Genomic DNA, 21,262 nt, shown 5'->3' with positions numbered 1-21,262 from the left:
ATCTATTTTCAGAGCTAGGCAATCTTTATTTTCACAAAGTTCCTGTAACAGGCAGCAATGTACTCCAGTATTCGACTGTTGGTCTTTAAGCCTATCATGTTGCTGTGTCATGGCAGATTCAGTGCTTAAGAGTTTATCCTCATGGACTGCTGCTGTATGAATTAGCAGTGCCAGTAATGAATCCATAAAAGTTCTGATTCATTTTATTTCCTCCTTAACCATGGAACTTTCATCCAGCATATTCTGAGGCCTGGAGAGCATGGACAGTTTTCCCTGTTAATTAAATTTCTTGTCTCCTTGAACCTTTGAGTTGTTGCAGAAGGTATCCCAGCAAACCTTAACTATTTAGAGATATAGATCTGACCTTTGATTGCAGAAGTAAGTGTATAAAATTACAAAAAGGGCACAGAAGGAGCAAGCCGTGGGGTCAAGCTTCCTTCTCCATGCACAGCTGCATAAATGTTCAAGCAATTTCACACTTTTTCATAAGAATCAGCACCCCCATGTGGGGAAAGGACACCCTCTAAATTGTACATACCAACTCTGCAGTTGTAGAACAGTGGAGAAAGGCAACAGCCCTCATTTGATGAAAGTGGCCTAAACCTCTGTCAAGCTTTTATATTCCTGGCAAGCTCCCCTACACCTCGAGGTTGCAGCAATTCAAAGAAAGGAAAATTCTCTGAAAAGAAATGAATCATTGCCAGTGCACACATAGAATCTGAATTGGCAGTAATTTCCTATGGAAATTAGCTTTAAGCATTACGTTTCATTTTTTTCTTCTACAAGCTATTGATGGTCTAGCAATTTAACCTCAAACAACTGTAGGAGAGCTAAAAAATAAACACACAAACAAATAGGTGTGTTAATCAATAAATAAATGAATAAATAAACAAATAAATAAAATGAAAGGTTTTTTTTTTCTGGTGTAAGTAACATGTTCAAGGAAAATACTTTTTCTGTATAGGAGAAAATGTGATGACAGAAGAATAGCCCTACGAAAAGTTACCGTGAAGCAACTGGCAGTTATTTCTGAAATTCAGGACAAAAAAAAAATCTCTTTCTTCTTCACACAAGGATGTCACCTGTCATATTACCCAATGCAAGTGTGAACAATAAAAAAATGAGAAGGTTTTGCCCCTTTGCGCATTGAACTGCAAATGAATGGAGAAAGCATTTTATCACGTAAACTCTTCAAACAGGCATTTCCTTTTGTTTGCATTGCACATACATTTTTCCATTCTTTTTTCTTCACGCATAGCTATGGTGATAGTAGCAGAATCAGCATTAAGTTGTTAAAGCCAGAAATTAAAAACTCTGCATTTTAGTTTCTGTAACTCATATCTTAACTGTCATGAAGGAAAGAGCATTTGCAGCAATATCTTTAGAGCAGTGTGGTCTTCAAATTACATAGAAATTGCAGATTGATTATTTTCAGGATTTAGGTTCCCTGTTCCCTAAAAAGTATCCATAATCCTTAAACTGGAAACCAGAGTGATTGTTTTATTTAATGAGAAACAAAAATACATTAGTGTAATAAACCAACTTACTGCTATTTAGTGAAAGGGAAAAATATCATCAGAAGTGTTCATATACTCTGCCACCAAGATTTTTAACTCACTCCATCAATGTAATCGACAATCAGCAATTAAGTGTATGCATTTCATTTACTTAAAATGTAGTGATGTCATTCGAATACAGTGAATATCACGAAAAGTTTGATAGCCAAATGACAATTTTGTTAAAACTGTGGGAATGGACTTGTGTAATATAAACAATGTGCAAAGTGATAAGCAACTATCAAGTACATTTATATGGATACACACACCAGAACCCCTCACAGCAATACATAATATAAAAAGCCAGCTGCAGGAAAGTAATGCTGCTATAAGTAATGATTTAGTCTGACAAAGTTGGAACATTCATATAAACTGTGCTTGCTATACATTTACATTTTAAATAAAGTATGGTTTTAATTGTAATTTTGCAGTTTAATGTGCCTTGAATATCAGAAAGGGCATATTATAACTTACTGATGGAGTTATTGATTTCTACACTATAGCATAAGATTTCTTAGCCCTGTCAAAGTAGATGTAACAACAGAAATAAAATATGTTTCACAGCATGTTCAAAACAGCTTCTGTGAGCATATGTCATATTTCAAAGCATCTTCACAAAAGATTTAGTCAATATGACAACTAATGCTTCACAGTAAGGCACATGCTACAAAGGTTCTAGCAGAAGAAGGAAGTCAGACTTCAGGCTGTTATAAATGACAAGGTGCATTAAAATGCGACAAAAGAAATGCTTTGAGTACAGAATCCATAACAAGTTCTCAATCTTATGCTGCAGACCCATCACACATGATTTACCTGGTGCAGTGTATATAGTTGTATAGTCCCAGTTATATTACATGAAAGTGAAGCATCGTCATATCAGATTTAGATGATGCCGTATATAGATGGCAGCATTTGCCAAGTCACAGGTGACAATGACATTGTTACATTGGCACATTTTGTTGGTGATGAAAGACCTTACTAACAGAGCTCAAAATCTCTTTCAGCATCAATAAACATCACAGAACAATAATTCCTCATTGCCAATGAGTAGGCTTACTCAGATTGTTATAGTGCAGGAGGGAGTATGACGACAGCAACGCTTTGAGGTGAAGATTGATTTCCTTAGAGTCTGATCCATTGACTGTGTCATTTGTACCATTATTATGTTCATTGCATAGACATGATGGGTTTTGACATACTGTGCCATGGTACGTGTTAGTACTAGGGAACCCATCAAAGCGAATAGACATAATGGGTTTTGACATACTGTGCCATGGCACGTGTTAGTACTAGAGAACCTATCAAAGTGAACAGCCAATGTGCTAGTTTTTTGTTTTTTTAGTCATATAATGGAATCATATTATAAGCTCCATTCGCCCAACTTTGTATTAATTTGATGTTTGTGGTTGACTTTCACAGCATTTAAGAGCTGGAATTGTGGATATAAGTGCATGTTAGTATCATTACCACTTCTAATACACAACACTTCATAAGATGCAAGTGCAACAATAAAACTATCGGGTGACAATCATAGATTTCTACAGTCAACAAGAGCTGGCTCATACTTTATATTATGTTTCAGTGCCATTTGCAATTCCATAATGCTAACAGATGTTCAGGTTGTTGCAATATAATTAACTGAAACATCTGCTTGACCAAATTTGCTTGATAATGTATTTGTTTGTTTGATTAGAGATTAAAATGTATTTGTCTAAACCTCTCAGTATGCCCATTCATGCAAGATGTGGAAACAGCTTCTGATTTGCGATATTTTTTCAAAATTGTTGATGTATGCCAACACCTGTGTGACAGATGTAATTCCCCCACACACATGTCTGAAACTAATGTAATGACCTTGACACGCCATGCCCCTGGACATATATATTTTCACTCTGAGGTCACTTCAACGTAGGCAAAGTGCAAAATGCAAGTATACACTAAATTAGTTTTTTTTTTTACTTTCTCCAATTTGAGTGATCTCAGAATAAAAAATAAAATACCTAAGTTTGGTGCATATGGGGACTGTCACAAAAGGAAATACTGCCAGCCCAGAAATTTGGAATTTTGTAAATAATTACATGTCAATTGTGAATATTAATATGATTTATATAGAAGTGTGACAGGAGATACTGCAAGCACAGCTGTCTGGAATTTTGCAAATAGTCGTGTGTCATTTATGAATATCAGCAGGATGCAATTGCTTCTGTTTCCACTATATTAGAACTGTATGTTGTCTGTATATCAACCTGCTGGTGCAGGAGTATTTCTTTAAAGTATTGAGCTTGAGGATGTGTCCACAGCGTACCCTACTGGGAAAGAACAGAAATTTATATAAACTAGTGTACCTGTGTAAATGTATATGTTTTAACAGTAGAAACTAGAACATAGAGGGTTAACTGGCAAAACTTCAGGAAAATAGTTGAAATTAAATTGTTTTATAACCACATAATAAAAGAGATGTTCTCTTTCAGTTTTCGTGCAACAGGAGACATAATGTCTAGAGATAGGGAGCATTCAGCATTGTATTGTAAGTGTTTTATTATTTTATGTCTCCTAGAAGCTGCAAACATCTGAAAGCAATGTTTTCTCACAGGGAGATGCTAAATGCAAATAGTTTCTGATAATGGGGGTTTAGCTTGGGAACTAAAGTCAGGTGGCAAATGTGATGTCATCCTGCCAGCTACCCCAGCAGTAATATTTGATATTATTTATGAACTCTCTGAGAGAGAGAGAGAGAGAGAGAGAGAGAGACACAGAGCTTTTTGTTTTTGTCTTTAACCCGACAGCATCTACTCACCACCTCTGCACTTGCCTTGCTCTAAGTAAGTTAACTAGTGTACAGTAATTTCTCTTAGATTCAGTTAGGAACATAGTAATGATTCATTTAGATGTTTCCTTATTTATGTGACAATGTCTTGCAATGTTGTTTTATAAAATTTCCTGTGATTTTTGAACTCTGATATCACTATGAATACATATTTAGTGTTGTCTTGTTCTTTTATTGTTTATTATTAAATATATTTAAACCTTGCAATTGTATCTGGTCTGTTTAGAGATATTTAGGCTCTTAGAATACTTGCATATCAATTTGGTGAAACTGTATAGACTACTTCTAATAGCATGGCTCTTGGTCAAACTACCATCTGGATTAATAGTAACATTAGACAGTAAGATTGGACACCCTTTGCTAAGGGCCTTAAAGTAGCTGAAAAGTAGTGGCTGGTGGCAGTGGAAACTACATGATAGTCTGGGCAGAAGGGGGCATAGCTAGTAAACCTGTGCCAGCCTTTCCCATGTGTGTGTGTGTGTGTGTGTGTGTGTGTGTGTGTGTGTGTGTGTGTGTGTGTGTGTCTGTAAATCAGACCTCAAAGAGACCTCAAAGTTCGCAGATGACTGCAAACTGGGTGCCATAATCGACTCTCCAGCTGACACAAACATCCTCCAAAAGGGCCTCATAGAAAGAGACAACTGGTGCCAGAGCCATGGCCTCAAGCTAAACGCCAAAAAGTGTATAGTCATCCCCTTTAGCAAAAACAAAGTGTCCACAAATTACCACATAGATGGTAATCCATTAAGTACAGAAGAAGTAATTAGGGATCTGGGGACCCAAGTTGATAGCAATCTCTCATTTGACAACCACATGGCCAAAGTGGTTGGAAAAACATTTTATATAGCCCACCTAATCATGAAGGGATTCACATCTAGATCAGGGGAGGTCATTGTGCCTCTTTACTCATCTCTCATCAGGCCCATAATTGAGTACAATGCCCCTTTTGAGATGTACCTTACCAGACACCTGCAGCAACTGGAAAGACCCCAAAAGTACCTCACCAAGAGGATCAAAGGGCTCAAACAGATGCCATATGCTGCCCGGTTAAAAAAACTCCAGCTCTACTCAGTGACATACTGCCTGCTCAGAGGCGATCTGTGCCTGACGTATAAAGCTATGTCCAACCCGGAATTAATGGACACTCTGCACCTCAGAAAATCCAAATCCCATCAAGCTACGCGCTCAAGAGACTTGAACCTCAGCACTGAAATAAATAGGACATGTTGGAGGGACAGATTCATAACCCAGAGGCTCCCTTCACTCTAGAATAAAATCCCAGTCCAGGTTAGGCAGAGTCCCTCATTGACTCTCTTCAAGAAGAATCTTGATGAGTGGATGGGAGATCATAGGTTTACCCCGGGTATCACTTCTGTGTCACTGTTAGACAGAGGCACAGTATACTAACCTCGAAAAAGGGCATAGCAAAATTAATTTAAAATGGGTGGTGAAAGCCAAACACACTCTGGCTAGGCTTATAAATGCCCTAGGGCAGATAGCCTAGTATGAACCTATGAACCTATAAGAGGGTGTGTGTCAGCTACTTGTGCAGGGACATGAAGCACTGGTTGGACAGAGAGGGTGCTGATTTGGCCACTCAGCTGAGATCTCAACCCTATAGCTGTGCCAGTTTGGAGTCTTATTGAGGAACTGGAGAAAGAGGGAGAAACCATCCCCAGACTGGCTGTGGTCTCTGTGTGCTCTTAAGGGAAATTGCACTTTACTGTGTGGGTACTTGTCATCCTGTCTGCGTGTACATCACCCACTGTTGCCAGTGGTAAGGATTGTGGCTTCTTGTTTACTGGGCCAGTGTTGGGGCATCACAGGGACAAATTTGTTATGGGAAATATAAGATTGCTTGCAACCCAGCAGAAACTATATGTCTTTTATCGTCTGTTCAATTTCTTAGAATGCATTCTAGAAAGAGTATGTTTGCCAGGTTACAGTGACATTTTATTTTTGTTTCAGGCATTCTCTCAGGAAGAATGTGACAGCATTTAATTGTTGAATTTAAGGATACATTTTGTGTGTTCATTTGTGTTTTAGAAACATGTAGTTCCTACAAAGGGCAACTGTTCACTTCAGCTGGTTGCACTGGCTGCTGGAAACTGTCCCCAGTCATCCATAACCAATTGCTAACCTTACAAAGGGACAGTGGAAGGTGTTATCAATTGCAGGACAATTAGTGATAATTTCCTTTCCCTCGATGTTAGTTGCTTCCATTATCCACTCCTTCCAGTTAGCTAACCACAAGCAATCAGTTTTACTTTTAGAGCTGCATATTGGGAATATTAAAATCGCAGTTTCTTTAAATATCATCTACCTGAAAAGCCATTCATGCTCCAAACTGAAATTTTTAATAAAGTAGTTTTGTTATTACATACTGCATGATTTTTTTGTAATATTATTTTGTCTATTTACTGGCAAATATAAACTTTTTAACACATTTCTCTTATATAAAAATTTGAATTTTGGCTCTTCATACCAGACGGGGCCAGACTCAGGGTTTTGCAATGATTTATTTTGCTTGCGTCAGTCCCTGTGTTTTTTCCCTTTAGACCTTCAGCTGCAGGCATTGCTTGGGACTTGTTTTGTACTTGACACTTGATGAAATCCATGCTCCTGACACAAGTCACATAACTGTAGATGGGTTCTATGTCATTAGTGAATCATTACCAGGAATTCTCCCGTAACAGTACATCTCTTCCCCAGGCTCACTGATAAAGATAGCATGGCTGTGTAAGAAAACTGAGCAATAAACTATCATTAACAGAGCTACAGCTTACTAGGGTCTGATTGCCCCTGTTCTTTAACTTTGCTAAAATTTTAGAGCTGTAAAACTACCTAATAATAGCAAAACATTCTTTCTCCTCACATGTACCAAAGATAGTCAGGTATTGACAAATCCCAAGTGAATTTTCTTTAATTTAGTAAAGCATTTGCAATGGCAAGAAATGAAGCATTTTCTGCCAAAGCAATAACAGTGTATTTGTGACAGTCATGCAGTCCATCAATTCTGTATTCGTTTTAAACATTTCCTGTCTGCTTGAAACAAGAAGCACTTTAATGAATTTTAAGTCTGTTCAGTGACTGTTATAGAATACAGTATACAACTGCTGATAAATCTGAATAAACAATTTGTTTCCCATAAACATGGGCTAGGCAGTTTGCTAGAATACACTTAAAGCATTTCAAACATCCTTGCCCCATTTTTCTATCACTAGTGTATCTATCTGATATCTAAGTCATTAAATATTACTTTGTTGACTATCCATTGTTTAACTGAACACTTACAGCAACTGGGTTAATGTTTTTCTGCTAAAGTACTGGAACTATGAGAGCTAAGGACTGAATTTCTCAGACATATTTAATTACATTCCAGTGTGACAAGATTCAGACTTAATTCTTTGAAAGGAGATCTAGAAATCTAAATGCAACAAACAAACAAACAAAATAATTAATTAAAACATTATTTGGACTCTACATCATGCCTCTTAGAGCAAGAAATCTGGACAAAGCCATAAATAACGGGAGGACAAAGGCACAAAAATAGGGCCAATTCTTAAATATTGCTCTTACAAACTTGGAAAGTTGATAGAATAACAGGTTTTGCCTTAGCATGAATTTTCTGAGGGTATGAAGTTTGAAACTCAAATGTCTGTCATTATTTTCTGACTTCAGTCTTCAAAGATTTGCAAATGATTTGGAAGAAAATGACGATTTTGTGAAAAAATACACCAAAAATATGAGGTAAAAATCTCGACATTCTGCAAAAATATGTACAGTTGAGAGGTATGCTCCACATTGAAATGTGAGCAAATAAAGGCTGGCAATAAAAAGAAACATTTGCTGCAGGTCTTCAGGAGAAGAGTATGGAGAATCTAAAACTGTTGGTCAATATTGTAGGCGATCATACTTTTTATCCTTAAACACCCCAGCACCACCACTACCATAACAAGAAAAAAAAAAACACATCAGAATTGCAATATGATCAATTTTTATTGTTAAATGTCATAATACAAAACTTTAATTACTGTATGTGATAAACTCATATCACCCACAGATATAACACATTTGGCATAATAGAATGAATAACATAATAACTGTTCCTAGGCATGCTCATCTCTTCTCATCTGCAACATGACTAATTTAAAACAGGTGCATTCATTACTTCTCACCTATAACTTCATGTAGAAAGCATAAATAACAGCATAACTAGATTCTTTTCACTCAGGCATGCATACACCCACCAGAGCAGACTTGTAATAAACCATTCACTCCTACATTCCTCTTCAGCCCTGGAAATAAGTGGTAGGAAAGGCAACCTCTCTAGAGTGGCATTTTGCCCCAATTGCCGAACAGACAGTTCCTCCACATTCTTTCCTGCCTTTTCCATTCAAGTAGCAACCAGCACATTTTAAGACATCAAGTGCTATTTCTTTTAGTAAAAATGACATGTAGACATAAAGCAGACCTAGTCCAATTTCACTCACTTACTTGTCAGCACAACACCTAATAGCATCCCTATAACTAAAATCCCAATACTGTAAGACAGCTAAGAATTTGGCAGCCCTAGCAACCCTGTGATTAATGAACCATCTTGCTGTCTTCACAGCCAGTGTCCTAACAGAACCTCTACATTTCAACACAGAAGTAATAGCCAACCAAATAACTACCACCCCAGAGAAATTCTACTGGAACAAGACATTCCCCCGGATAAGTAAGTCTTACTCGGAGGCTGCAGTTGAACGGTATGACATCAGCGTGCCATGAATATTCATGAGGGCATGCTGAGTCATCCCCAAGTCAAACCCGGACCATGCAGGCAAGCAGGGGGCATGTCCGACTGCCAAGCAGTGTAAAAGTCCATGCCCCTGCAAGTGTGTGAAATGTAAAATGTCAACACACAAGAGTGAGTCCGCTCAAATGTCCATGTACCCAACACCACACTCCCTGACATTGTAAACCCCCAGCACAGTTATAAAAAGTAAACAATTAATTTTATTTCTAATTCCCGATATAGCTTCACGTATTTGCATGTGTGTGCGCGGGTGTGCCCATTGCTTAGCTGCAGTTAGCAATCCCGACATGGAAGAGCATAATAAGGAATGGTTATGCAAATTATGCCAAATAGTAATAGCATAGTGGTAGAGTGTTCACACAAAGAAGAGGCATTCACGGTTTGAGTCCCACCACTCCCCTTCCAATTTTATATTAAAAATGAGTATATGAAAAAGGTCCTGACAGATATGATAAAACTTTTACTAAAAAGCATTGAAATGGCTTATGTATCAGTGAGCAAAATGTAAAGCTATAAAGGAACCTGACATATAATTGTCTGCAGTTAAGCAGCACTTTACCCAGCGCAATGTAGTTGCCCATAGCTAAATCGCACTGAACCCAGTGCAATATAGTTGCACACAGCTAAATAACGCTATACCCAGCGCAATCATTTTGCACGGAGGTGCGCGCCGCGCCAACCCGTGCACCGTCGGGCAACATGGAGCAACATAGAGCAAAGTTGCTTAAACACAGTCATGCCCACTAACCTGTCTGGACAGTAGTAAAATAAAAAGCAATGATAAGGTTTGAACCCAGGACACTGTGCATAATCATCAAAATACTGAACCACTAAGCCACGCCAGGTTAGGATAAACATCCCCTGTTAACATATATATAGTAATAAAAGGTAGATTAACCATTGCTAAGCAGAGCTGCAGTCAGCCGAGAATATTAAAAAATGGCCAGTCACAGAAAAGTGCAGGAAATGCGGCATATTTAAGCCGCATAGGCTGGAATACTCGCCATTACTGATTGTAGCTGTCAACTGCAGTTAGGATGACTGGTGTCGGAGAGGGAACATGTTTTAGAGTGCAATACTGGGGCATTGAGGAGTCAAGATACATGGTTTGGCTCCTAGTCCATTGGCATGAGACCCGACTCCTGCAGAGTCAGTTCCAAGGAACGGAGTATAAGGCAGAGGCTTGGAACCGGTTGGCTCATGAACTCACCAGTGCCACTGGCATCCAAGGACTGGTGAGCAGGCCTGTCACCACCATGCAGACCTGAAGAGATGCAAGCAGGACCTTCTGAAGCAGTGGATCCAGGAGGCCCATCAGATGCATGATGCCCCACTACTAAGTAGGTAGCCATGGAATGCAGTATATAAGACAAGCTAATATAGTCTAAATAATGGATAGATATGTTTCATTATCCCTTCATTTACTCCACAGCTGCAGGTGTTCATGCTATGAATCAGCAAGCCTATGCAGATAGGCTGCTAAGGCTGCGCCACCAGGCAGGTTAGAAAAAAATTCAGCATGTATTATTATATAAAATATGTGAGGGAGCATGACAAAAGTGTCGTAATAGAGTGTAGTATCCCATTAATAAAGGAAAAATAAGTCAGGAATACTATTTTTGCATATACTGTCAGATAATATAAGTGAGCAATCCTGAAAAAGGGTGTTGTAACCTATCAATAAAGGTATAATATGTCCAGAATAGTTCACCCATATGCACTGTAATATCAAATAAAGGAGAAAGCCTGTGGAAAAGAGTGCTTGATGTAATTAATAAAGGTATTATACTTGGAGTGTGTCTGTGTCAGTTACTTAGGAATGTTGTAGTACCCTTGCATCCAATAAATAGTACAGTTGTATTAAGTTCTGTCAACCCACAGTTCTGCAGTCCCATATAAAGTGGATGAAGGAAGTGCCAGTAGCTGTGAAGCATATTACATTAATTCCCTGAATAAATCCTGTGCATGTACTGTTACATATCAAAATTCAGGGAGCCAGGAATATAGTGTAGTAACCCATTAAGAAAGGTAAAACATGTCTGGAATACTATCTCTGCATGTACTGTCACATAAGAAAGTGAGCGAGCCTGGAAAAGAGTGTTGAAACCTATCAATAAAGGTATAAAATGTCCTGAATATGTCTTCTGTATGCACTGTAATATCAAATTAGGGGAAGAGCCAGTAGAAAAGAGTGTGTAATGTGAATAATAAAGGTCTAATACTAGGAGTGTGTCTGTGTCAATTACTAAGAAATGTTGTTGTACACTTGCATTCAATAAATAGTACTTTTGTATTAGGGTCTGTCAACCCACAGTCCTGCAGTCACATATAAAGTGGATGAAGGAAGTGCCAGTAGCTGTGAAGCATATAACAGTCCTCAACAGTTGTTAAATGTCTGTCATGCATAGGTAATTCTGGCACACGAGTAGCTTGTCAAGGTGTTCACCAGAAATGTGAGCATGCTACATGAAATGTAGGGTGCTGTAGAAAATCAAGGGAAAATGTCATGTGAATACATCCAGATGTGTATATACATCAATATACAAATAAAATACAAATATGTAGCAGTAACGTCCGCAGCCTGGACAGTTACAAATACAGATATATGTCAGGTATATAATGAACTAGCCAAACCCATTACACAATCTAATGTATGTAGTCTAGTGTAATAATACATGTAGGGGATATACACCTGCAGTCAATAGGAATGTAGTGTAGAGTAAAGGTACTAATAATATGTGAATGGATGTTTCTTTTTACCCCCTATACCATGTGCATGAACATTGCAATTCCACACTTCAATGGCTATGTGTATTCACAAAACATTTGTTGAGACATATGTCCTATTGTTCAATATACTCATTTCTACTTTGATGCATGTGCCCTGCTCAAACACCACAATCTTGGTGGCCTGTTGCCACCAATCATCCCTGCATGCTGTTGCAATGTGCACTGTTGGTCAATATCTGCATGTGTTATGCTTGTTGTTCAACTGTTGGAACCCTGGTGCGTTGGGTTAATGGGAATATTACTGCATTCTGTTACAACTAACCTGGAATGCTGTTGTCCATGTTGTAAATTAACACACCTAAAATCACAGAACGTATGGGAAGGCCGGTCCCAGCGGACCCACCTCTCCCTCCTCAGCTGGTGATTGCACCTGGCACCACCAGGTCTGGTGCCCAGCCCGGGCCACCCTCCTCCATTGGTCCTGTGCCACCTTCGGGTGGAAGCATTGCAGGGGATTGGGCTCGTCCCTCCCCTGCAAGCATGGGCAGAGAAGGGCCACCTGTCACCCTCCAAAGGGTCCGGGTTGTGGTGTGTAGGGAGATCCAGCGTTTAGTCACTGATCTCCTACGCCAGCACGAGGCGAGAGTGGCGCGTATCTTGGGTGAGCCTGCCTGTCCTACGCAGCCCCCAGCTCAGCCACCCCCAGGGCTGTGAAGGTGCAGTGAAGACTGCCCATGGGTGGGGATCTCAGTCCCACTGTTACCATCTGTGGGCTCATGGGCTTACGTTTTCCAAACATCCGTCCCCGTCAATTGTGTTCACCTACCTTATGTGTCATACTCCGCCCCTGTATGCGTCTTGTTTGTCTTGCCTGTATACCTACCCAACCTACCTCCCCAAATATACCTACTTCCCTACCTCACATTCCATTGTCACCTGAAAATAAATAAATAAATAAATAAAGGGCAATCTGTACCTGCAAAAATATTACGCCCCATACATAGCTGCCCATTTCGCACACATGTCTGTTGGACACAAAAACAGATAATTACAATTGGCAGTACAACATACTTTGTTGTCCTCACCCCTCTCTCAGGGGTGGAAGGTTCCAAATATCACTCCAAATTAGCATCATATGCACAGCTGTTGCTGGTAAAGAAATGGGCAACTATGGTCCTTCCCTACACCTGTCCTGCACATCCCGAGCTTGTTTCCCTACTGTCCTTCCCTCTTTGTGCCCCCTTTTTCACCACTTTCCTATCTCCCCATTTTCTTTTCTTTCAAAGAAATTAGCATGGGGGTTAGCGCGAGTAAGCACTTTTAAGCAGACGTAAGAGGTTTGAGCGAGTGTGTGCATGTGTGCGCTTAGCTAAGCGTTGTGCAAACCCACGCCAACCTGCTTACAACTGCTTAAAAGTGCCGTAATTACTCTGTATGTCAGGGCCCTTGTTCTGCTCAGCAGCAAAATAAAACAACTCTGTCAGTCTCGAACCCCAGACATTGGACACACTAGACTGCATGAAGTACCACTAAGGCACAGGAGTTATACAATAACCTGCTGCTGAAATAAATATATCATGCATTACAATGAGTGAAAGACAAGGAAAAATAGGAAGGCCATAAAACAAAGCTTGTTCTGTGGATCCATACCAGCACTTGTTGTGAAACTGCATTACATGAGTGCGATGTGTACAGTAAGATGATGCTGAAAAATATATATGTAATGTACCAGAATGTGTGAATATAATGTAAAGGTAGGAATGCCATAACACAAAACCTGTCCTGTGGAACTATACCAGCAGCTGCTGTGGAATTGCATTACATGACTGTGACAACAGAACCAGACATTCTAGTGGTAAACACAGTTGCAGCAGCACAACACAACCCCCACGCAGTTGTGTGTGAGAATAAATGATCACAGTATACCAGTCCACGAACTGTTCATGTGCCAAAATGATACTTCCCAATAACTACCTATGTATGACAGTAAATTGTAGCAGTAGTGAAGAAACTACATACCCCCATCTACCTTGTGTTATTAAATGTAGGGGTGAGTACAATGCTACACTGACAACTGTGTAGTGGAATTGGCAACACCCAGGTCAGACTACAACATAAATATCACTAGCTACACCCCTAGCGTCAGATATAAGAAGCATACCAACCGTCTGACTTACACATCGGTCTCCACAGCAAAGAAGCATGGGCCCCACTCTGGAAATTTGAAAGGGCTACGCCTACCTTACAGAGCAATTTATAGCACTGGTTTGCTATGACAGTGAATACTGCAATTACCACACAGCAGGCTGCATGCAATCACCAAATGGTGGATACCAATTGGTGCAGAGGCCATCACATGCACATGTGCAGACACCTATATAAGCAGGCTGTACTTGCTGGCCACTCATGCAATCATCACATTGTAGCTGCAGAGAGAGAGAGAGAGAGAGAGAGAGAGAGAGAGACACAGACAGAGACAGACAGAGACAGAAACAGAGACAGACACAGACTGTGTCAAAGACAAAGAGAGGAACACACACCCACACCAGTGGAAAAAGTAAATACCTCAAATAAAAAAAAAAAAATAAAGCCATCAATCAGAGCTGAACTGTCAGCAACGTGGAAACCACTAACACATATGAAGAAAGGTACATAACAGATATGTATTTACTGGCATGTAGTAGATGTTTCTGAAGACTACAATATATAGTTCAAAGATCAATATGTGGCAGCAGTATGTGTCTATGCACAGATGCCATGCAATTATACTGCCATGGGCATTATAGTGTGTAGCTGAGTGCAGTGGGACACAAGTGTGACATATGTAGCTCAGCATTAAAGTCAAACAACCGAACCATGTCATCTGTGTCCTGTACAGTAGTGTGTACAAAGTCTGTTTGGGGGTATAGCACATACAGCACTAAAACCATGGAAGTGACAGGGTAACAAATGCATGATAGTCATAACAACATGTAGGTTAGTATTGGCAACAGCTGTACCAGGTTAGCATGACAAAGAAGTAGGGTCAGCTGTACATACACACCGTAATATAACTGTGTGCTCACATGTGACACCTGTTCATGTTGCAGCAGGGCTCAGCAGGTCAGCTGTGGGTTCATGGACACAGAACAGTGTGGACCTTGTGTGTGTATGGCACACACATATGGAGAGATCTGTCTGTGTCACAGATAGTAGCATCCATACATGTGCATAGAGCAAGGGACATACTGCAACTGTATGTGAAGGGTGGACATACAAAAGTTGTCAAAGGCTGTTCTGTGCATACTCCACTGTAGGTTGTAGTGTGTGGTGAACAAGGCAGCATATAGTGCTGGTTTATGAACTGTGGTAAAATGCAGTGGGTATGAGATGTCAGGCTTGCAGTGTTGCAGCCAGTGGGGCCTGCTAAAGCTACGAGTGCTATGTACACCTCAAATGCATTCTGCACAACACTGTGGAATATGTGTACATAACAGTATACCTCGCAGCCTTTGCATACGTGTCATTCCCACCATGAAAGGTGGACCATGTATGTGCCTATATGGATATCACTAGGTACACCAATGTGTATCTGTGTATACGTGTGTTGACATATGTAACAGGAACACTTATATATGTGTATATACATATATATATATATATATATATATATATGTATACACACACACACACACACACACACACACACATATATATATATATATATCTACATGTATATATATAGAAATATCAGCATATACATATATATATATATATATATATATATATTTATATATATATATATATATATATATATATATATATATATATATATATATATATATATATATATATATATATATATATACATATATAGAAAGAGTGAGAGAGGAACAGGGTCACAATTACCATGACAGATGGCAGTTGACAAAGCAGTGTACCCCACTGCAATGTAGACACTGCCGTGGCAACCCTACCAGACAAAGCTCTGCACACACGAACCAGCACGTAGGTGGTAGTCTACCTAATACCGTAAGTGTGATAAGGGACCATGGGACACAGGTGGACTGCAAACCCCCATGTGATAATCACAGTGACACACTAGTCATGATATCTGTCCACCTGCCACACCTCATCACAGAAGGTGTGTCACCCAGGGACAGTGTTCCCTTCAACCCTTCACACATAAAGCCCATTACAGGGTATACTGCTCCATGTGGTAAGTACCTCACAAGACATCCAGACCTACAGGAAGTGACAAAGATATACCTCAAAAAGAGTAATACCAGCCCCAAACAGATGCAGTAGGCAGACAATACCACAAACCCACATCTACATTGTGTGGCATACCGCCTACCCCAAGGTGATGATTGCCTGACATACAAAGCTATGCAACAACCACAGCTGTTGGACATGCCACATGTAATTGGATCATAATCCCTATGTGCTACATGCTCTAGGAACCCAAACTAACTGACCACAATAAACAGCACATGCTGGTGGAATAGGTTCCCACCACGGAGATATCTCATACCCTGGAACAAACCAACTGTCCATAGCAAACACAGTTCCCAATCAGCAGTCATCTTATTTGATCTTGAAGATTGTATGGGAGATACTGATTATGGCCAGGCATTCACCTCTGTGACACCACTTGATAGGGCCACGTGACATGCAATTACCTGTGTGTCACAGGCCAGGGTAGCGTATGTCTCGGCTTCCATAGGCCCTAGGGCCAACAGCCTCATACCTACCTATGAGGTGATACACACCCACATGTACCTGTAACCATAAGTGCTATGTGAGCTTGACTGATTGTGATGGTGCATTTGTCGGTGAATGTGTCAGAGTTAGGGTTATGTGTGCTAGCGTAGTGTGAAACTGTATTTGACATGGTAGTATGTGTCCTAGCCGTGATCCCAGCAAAAGCAGTGTATACAATTGCTAGGCTGACAAAGCTGTATGCCATATGTTCTGACATAGCCCTTTGTGGTTGACTATGGTGCCCATTGTATGCCAAAGCAGTACAGGCATACTTATTGAGTGCTACTGCTGGTGACTCCAACCCCTGTATGAACTGTAATAGTACCTGTGGCTGTATGCCTAAACAGCACAGTATGGTCCACGTCCTCACTGATTGGTCCCACTGTTCCATGTGTCCCCTGTAGTCCTCAGAGATTACATACCACAGGCAATGGGTCACGTAACTACTGCCACACAGCACTGGAAGGTACATAGGTAAGGGTCACCTGTGTCACCATAATTGTGTCCAGTGTGCATGTCAGGTGTGTGTGTGTGTGTGTGTGTGTGTGTGTGTGTGTGTGTGTGTTTGTGTGTGTGTGTGTGTGTGTGTATGCATTTACCATGGCCTTGGTCATGTGTGTTACAGAATATAGGTGTGTATCCGGAAACATGTACGGTGTAGTACAGCGGTATGCCAGCCATATTCATCAATGAGCACATGTGTTAGGCAGGGTTCTGTCACCAATAACTACTGTGGTACACTACTGGGACTGTCACTGGACTTCACAACCATTGCAATGGATAACACTTAACATGATGCAGTAGCATGATATACCAGTCCTGTGTTGGGGTCGAGCATTGTGTTGCATACAGTGTGCCATGTACTATAGTGTATAGGGCTGCACAGTGGTGCAGTGGTTAACATTGTCACCTCACAGCAAGAGGTTCTCCGGTTCGATTCTCGGCTGGGGTGTCTTCTGTGTGGAGTTTGCATGTTCTCCCTGTGTTCGCGTGGGTTTCCTCCCACATTCCAAAGACATGCATCTGGAGCATTTCTCCCCGGGCCTCCGCTGAAAACAGGCTCTGTGGAACCTAGTCGGACTTTCCCGGTCAACAAATGATAAATAAAAATAAATAAATAAATAAAATAGTGTAGTATTACATGCTGTTGTAAGATTGATGCTGTGCAAAACATGGTTAGATATATAGAGTGTGCTAGGCACTGTCATCCGGTTGTGTGTTGAGTACTGTCATGCGTTGTTGAAAGTGTGTATCCTCTGAAAGCCAATAGGTTGCTAAATATAGTGGGTAGTTGATAACTATACATTAGTATTATACGTGTGCCTCATGACATGCTCACACTTCTTGTTTCATTGTCTTCCAGGGCGATGTCCCACCATAGGAACCCCGCCTACAGCAAGGTGGAGGAAGATGAAATTACTGCTAGCCTGGTGCAGCAGTATTCCCTGCTGTTCTCCAGAGCCAGCCAGGACCAGCATGAGTGGACTGCGCTGTGGCAGGAGCTTGTACATCGGGTAAATGACATAGGCATTCATAACCAGACATATGAGCAGGTACGTCATCACTGCAGTGATTTAATTAGACATGTCCGGCAGTGTGCGTCTGATATCTGCAGACAGCAGCTTGCCACAGGTGGAGGGGTAGCCATCCATCTCCCCCTTACCAGAGTGGAGGAGGTGCTCCTGAGCCAGGTGGCTACTGGCCAACAACAACAGCTACAATAAACATGTGTTATTATGGAGGTCGGAGTCATCCAACAGGCTGACATGGAGCATGCAGGTAACATGGCATAGCCGTAGAGTACTGTTACCACAATTGTTACAGCATGCTTATGTGAGTAGTGTACTGTGTAGATTTATGATGTGGTGTCTAGTGTTGTGCAATGTTAATAAATAGGAATACAATCTGTAGGCCTGTGACTGTCAACCGTTGTAGTACTGTACAATTGCAAACACACAGTAGCAATCACACAGTTGATAGCACTGACGATGTGTCTCATATTATTGTAGGCCCCTCTGGTGTGACAGCAAGGCAGATGACCCATGCTGGTGAGTGTGTTCAACCTTTAATGCAGATAATTAAATGTGCATGTCATAGTTGAGGTGTAGGCCAGTGTCATAAGCTCTGTAATGTTCAGTGCACAATCTCACACAGGTGTACATACCATGGCTGGATGTGTATCTGTGTGTCACATGGATAGCCATGTCTGATGGGAGCGTCTCTGTGTTCAGCAGATGAATGTGGACACAGGTTTAACACATGCATGCAATGCATACACACTGGATGAGTAGTGCATGTCCACCTGATTGCATACCGTTGATCAACATGCCCATTGTACAGTGGTTACGGTGCGTGTAGGACAGTATGTGGACATACCAGTACCCGGCAAGACATGGCATAGTACAACACAACTGCAGCATTACACATCACATGGACACAGTGTGTGTCATGTCACCTATACACTCAATAGCATGACAAGACATATATGTGTCACATGGTACAAATGGCAACTGCTATGCATACCAATGCATGCTGTGGATGTTTGCTGTGAGACTATGCACGTCCCAGTAATGTGGATAGCTGCCTAAAGCACATACAATACAGGGAGCTGTCCACAGAGGTATGTCAACACTGATGTGGATGTTGGATAGGCAGAGTCGATACACACGCACACAACATACACAACACTGTCATACGCAGTACACTTTCAGATGCCACACATGGCATATTCAGACGTCCACTGTAAGGTCACACCACAGTATGCCACACGTCATCCACACGACACACATAACAAACCAGATGCCTCACATGTGGCTGTGCAACACTCTACGACACAGTACGCATTCATGGTCTGCAATGCCCCCTATTGTGCACCCTACAACTCCATGTAACAAGTGGATATGAAATGGTGAATGTAGCCATGGTACTGCATGTCCAGTACAGCAAGGTATGTGCTGGTCTGGAACACATTAACAGCCTTGAGTGACCATGTGATGCTGCATGATGATGGCCCATGGTAGAACACCCCATCCAGTCACAGTGCATGCATGCATGTGTGCATGTGTTCATGTGTTCATGTGTTCATGTGTGCATGCGTGCATGTGTTCATGTGTGAATGTGTTCATGTGTGCATGTGTGCATATGTTCATGTGCGCATGTGTTCATGTGTTCATGTGTTCATGTGTTCATGTGTGCATGTGTTCATGTGTTCATGTGTGCATGTGTTACAACATCCGGTACAGATGTTATAGTGTGTTTCTTGTCTCCCTCTCACAGGTCCTGAGGTAATGTTGGATGAGTGCAGCAAGGAACCTGATGTCACTGCCACAATTAGTGGACATGATGATACATGTGATGTGGCATAGGCAGGTTTGACAGGGTGCATCATTTGTCCGCCAATCGACAGTACACAGCTTTCCACCCCGTCTATGCACACATACATTCTACTGATACATCCCTCGACACCAATGGCCTTCGCTGAGGAACAACATACGGTAAGCATTGACCAGGCTAGTGTGGTATCAATGGCACATGCAACCCCACACAGCGGCCATGCCCAGACACCTGGAATGGTACCACATAGGCATATGTTCAGGGGTTCCCGTGGGAGCACTGCTGGTCATTATGCCCCTGGCAGATGTGCTCCCACAGGTCTCACAACCTCAGGTATGTTCAGGGCTGTAATGCAGGCACATGCACGTATGGAACGGTACACCAGGCAGGGACTTAGGGCACAGAGGACCCACAAAACCGCTATCAATAACAGTATCCATGACCTTGCCGGTGCCATATGTAATTACACCAAGGTCATTGATAGACGTTGGAGGGAGACACTAGATGTCCTCTGCAATCTGATGCCCATGCACCAGGACAGTGCAGGACAGCTGGGACGTGGACATGGATGTATGCCAGTGACTTCATCAGCTGGCAGTCGTCGCGGACGGCACACAAGTCCCAGCCGCTCTTGTAGTGGGAGTACCAGCCCCAGCACTGTTGGGGCTGGCCTGTCGATAGACCATCCTAGACGACCACGTGCACATGGCTCTGGCCATTCCCAGCAGGGACATGGGTCCAGTCAATATCCCTCTAACTCTGATGATAGTACCCAGTCTGTCATAGTACCCGATACTGTCCGTGTCACCCCTGCCAGGCACAGGTACCATGTCTGTGGCCGAAGACAGTGATCTGTACAGCCTGGCAGGTACAGTCTCTGGCTGTTCCACCACCTCCCGTATTAGGCAGCCACAAGGGGGAACTGTGTGCATGCAGACACACACACATAATCCTAACACCTAGGGCTAACACATACACACACACATCACATTATCACTTACCCATACTGTGCTGTTGTCCCTCACACACAAACACACACACACACATACACACACACACACACACACACACACACACACACACACACACACACATACATGGTTGGATGGGTCAATGTCGTGCTCTGGCAAACCAATTACACACCCTGTGCATATGATGATACTGTGCCACCTCCTGTCATCTGTGACTGTGATGCAGGAACAGGCTAACATGGTGCTGATGCACAGGGTGACCTCATAGCAGTGTAGCAATGTTAGCATGTTGTCAACAGTA

This window comes from Protopterus annectens, chromosome 17.part0, assembly GCF_019279795.1.
Source record: "Protopterus annectens isolate FY-2018-M chromosome 17.part0, PAN1.0, whole genome shotgun sequence".
Lineage (NCBI taxonomy): Eukaryota > Metazoa > Chordata > Ceratodontiformes > Protopteridae > Protopterus > Protopterus annectens.
Note: the sequence above shows the minus strand (reverse complement) of the source record.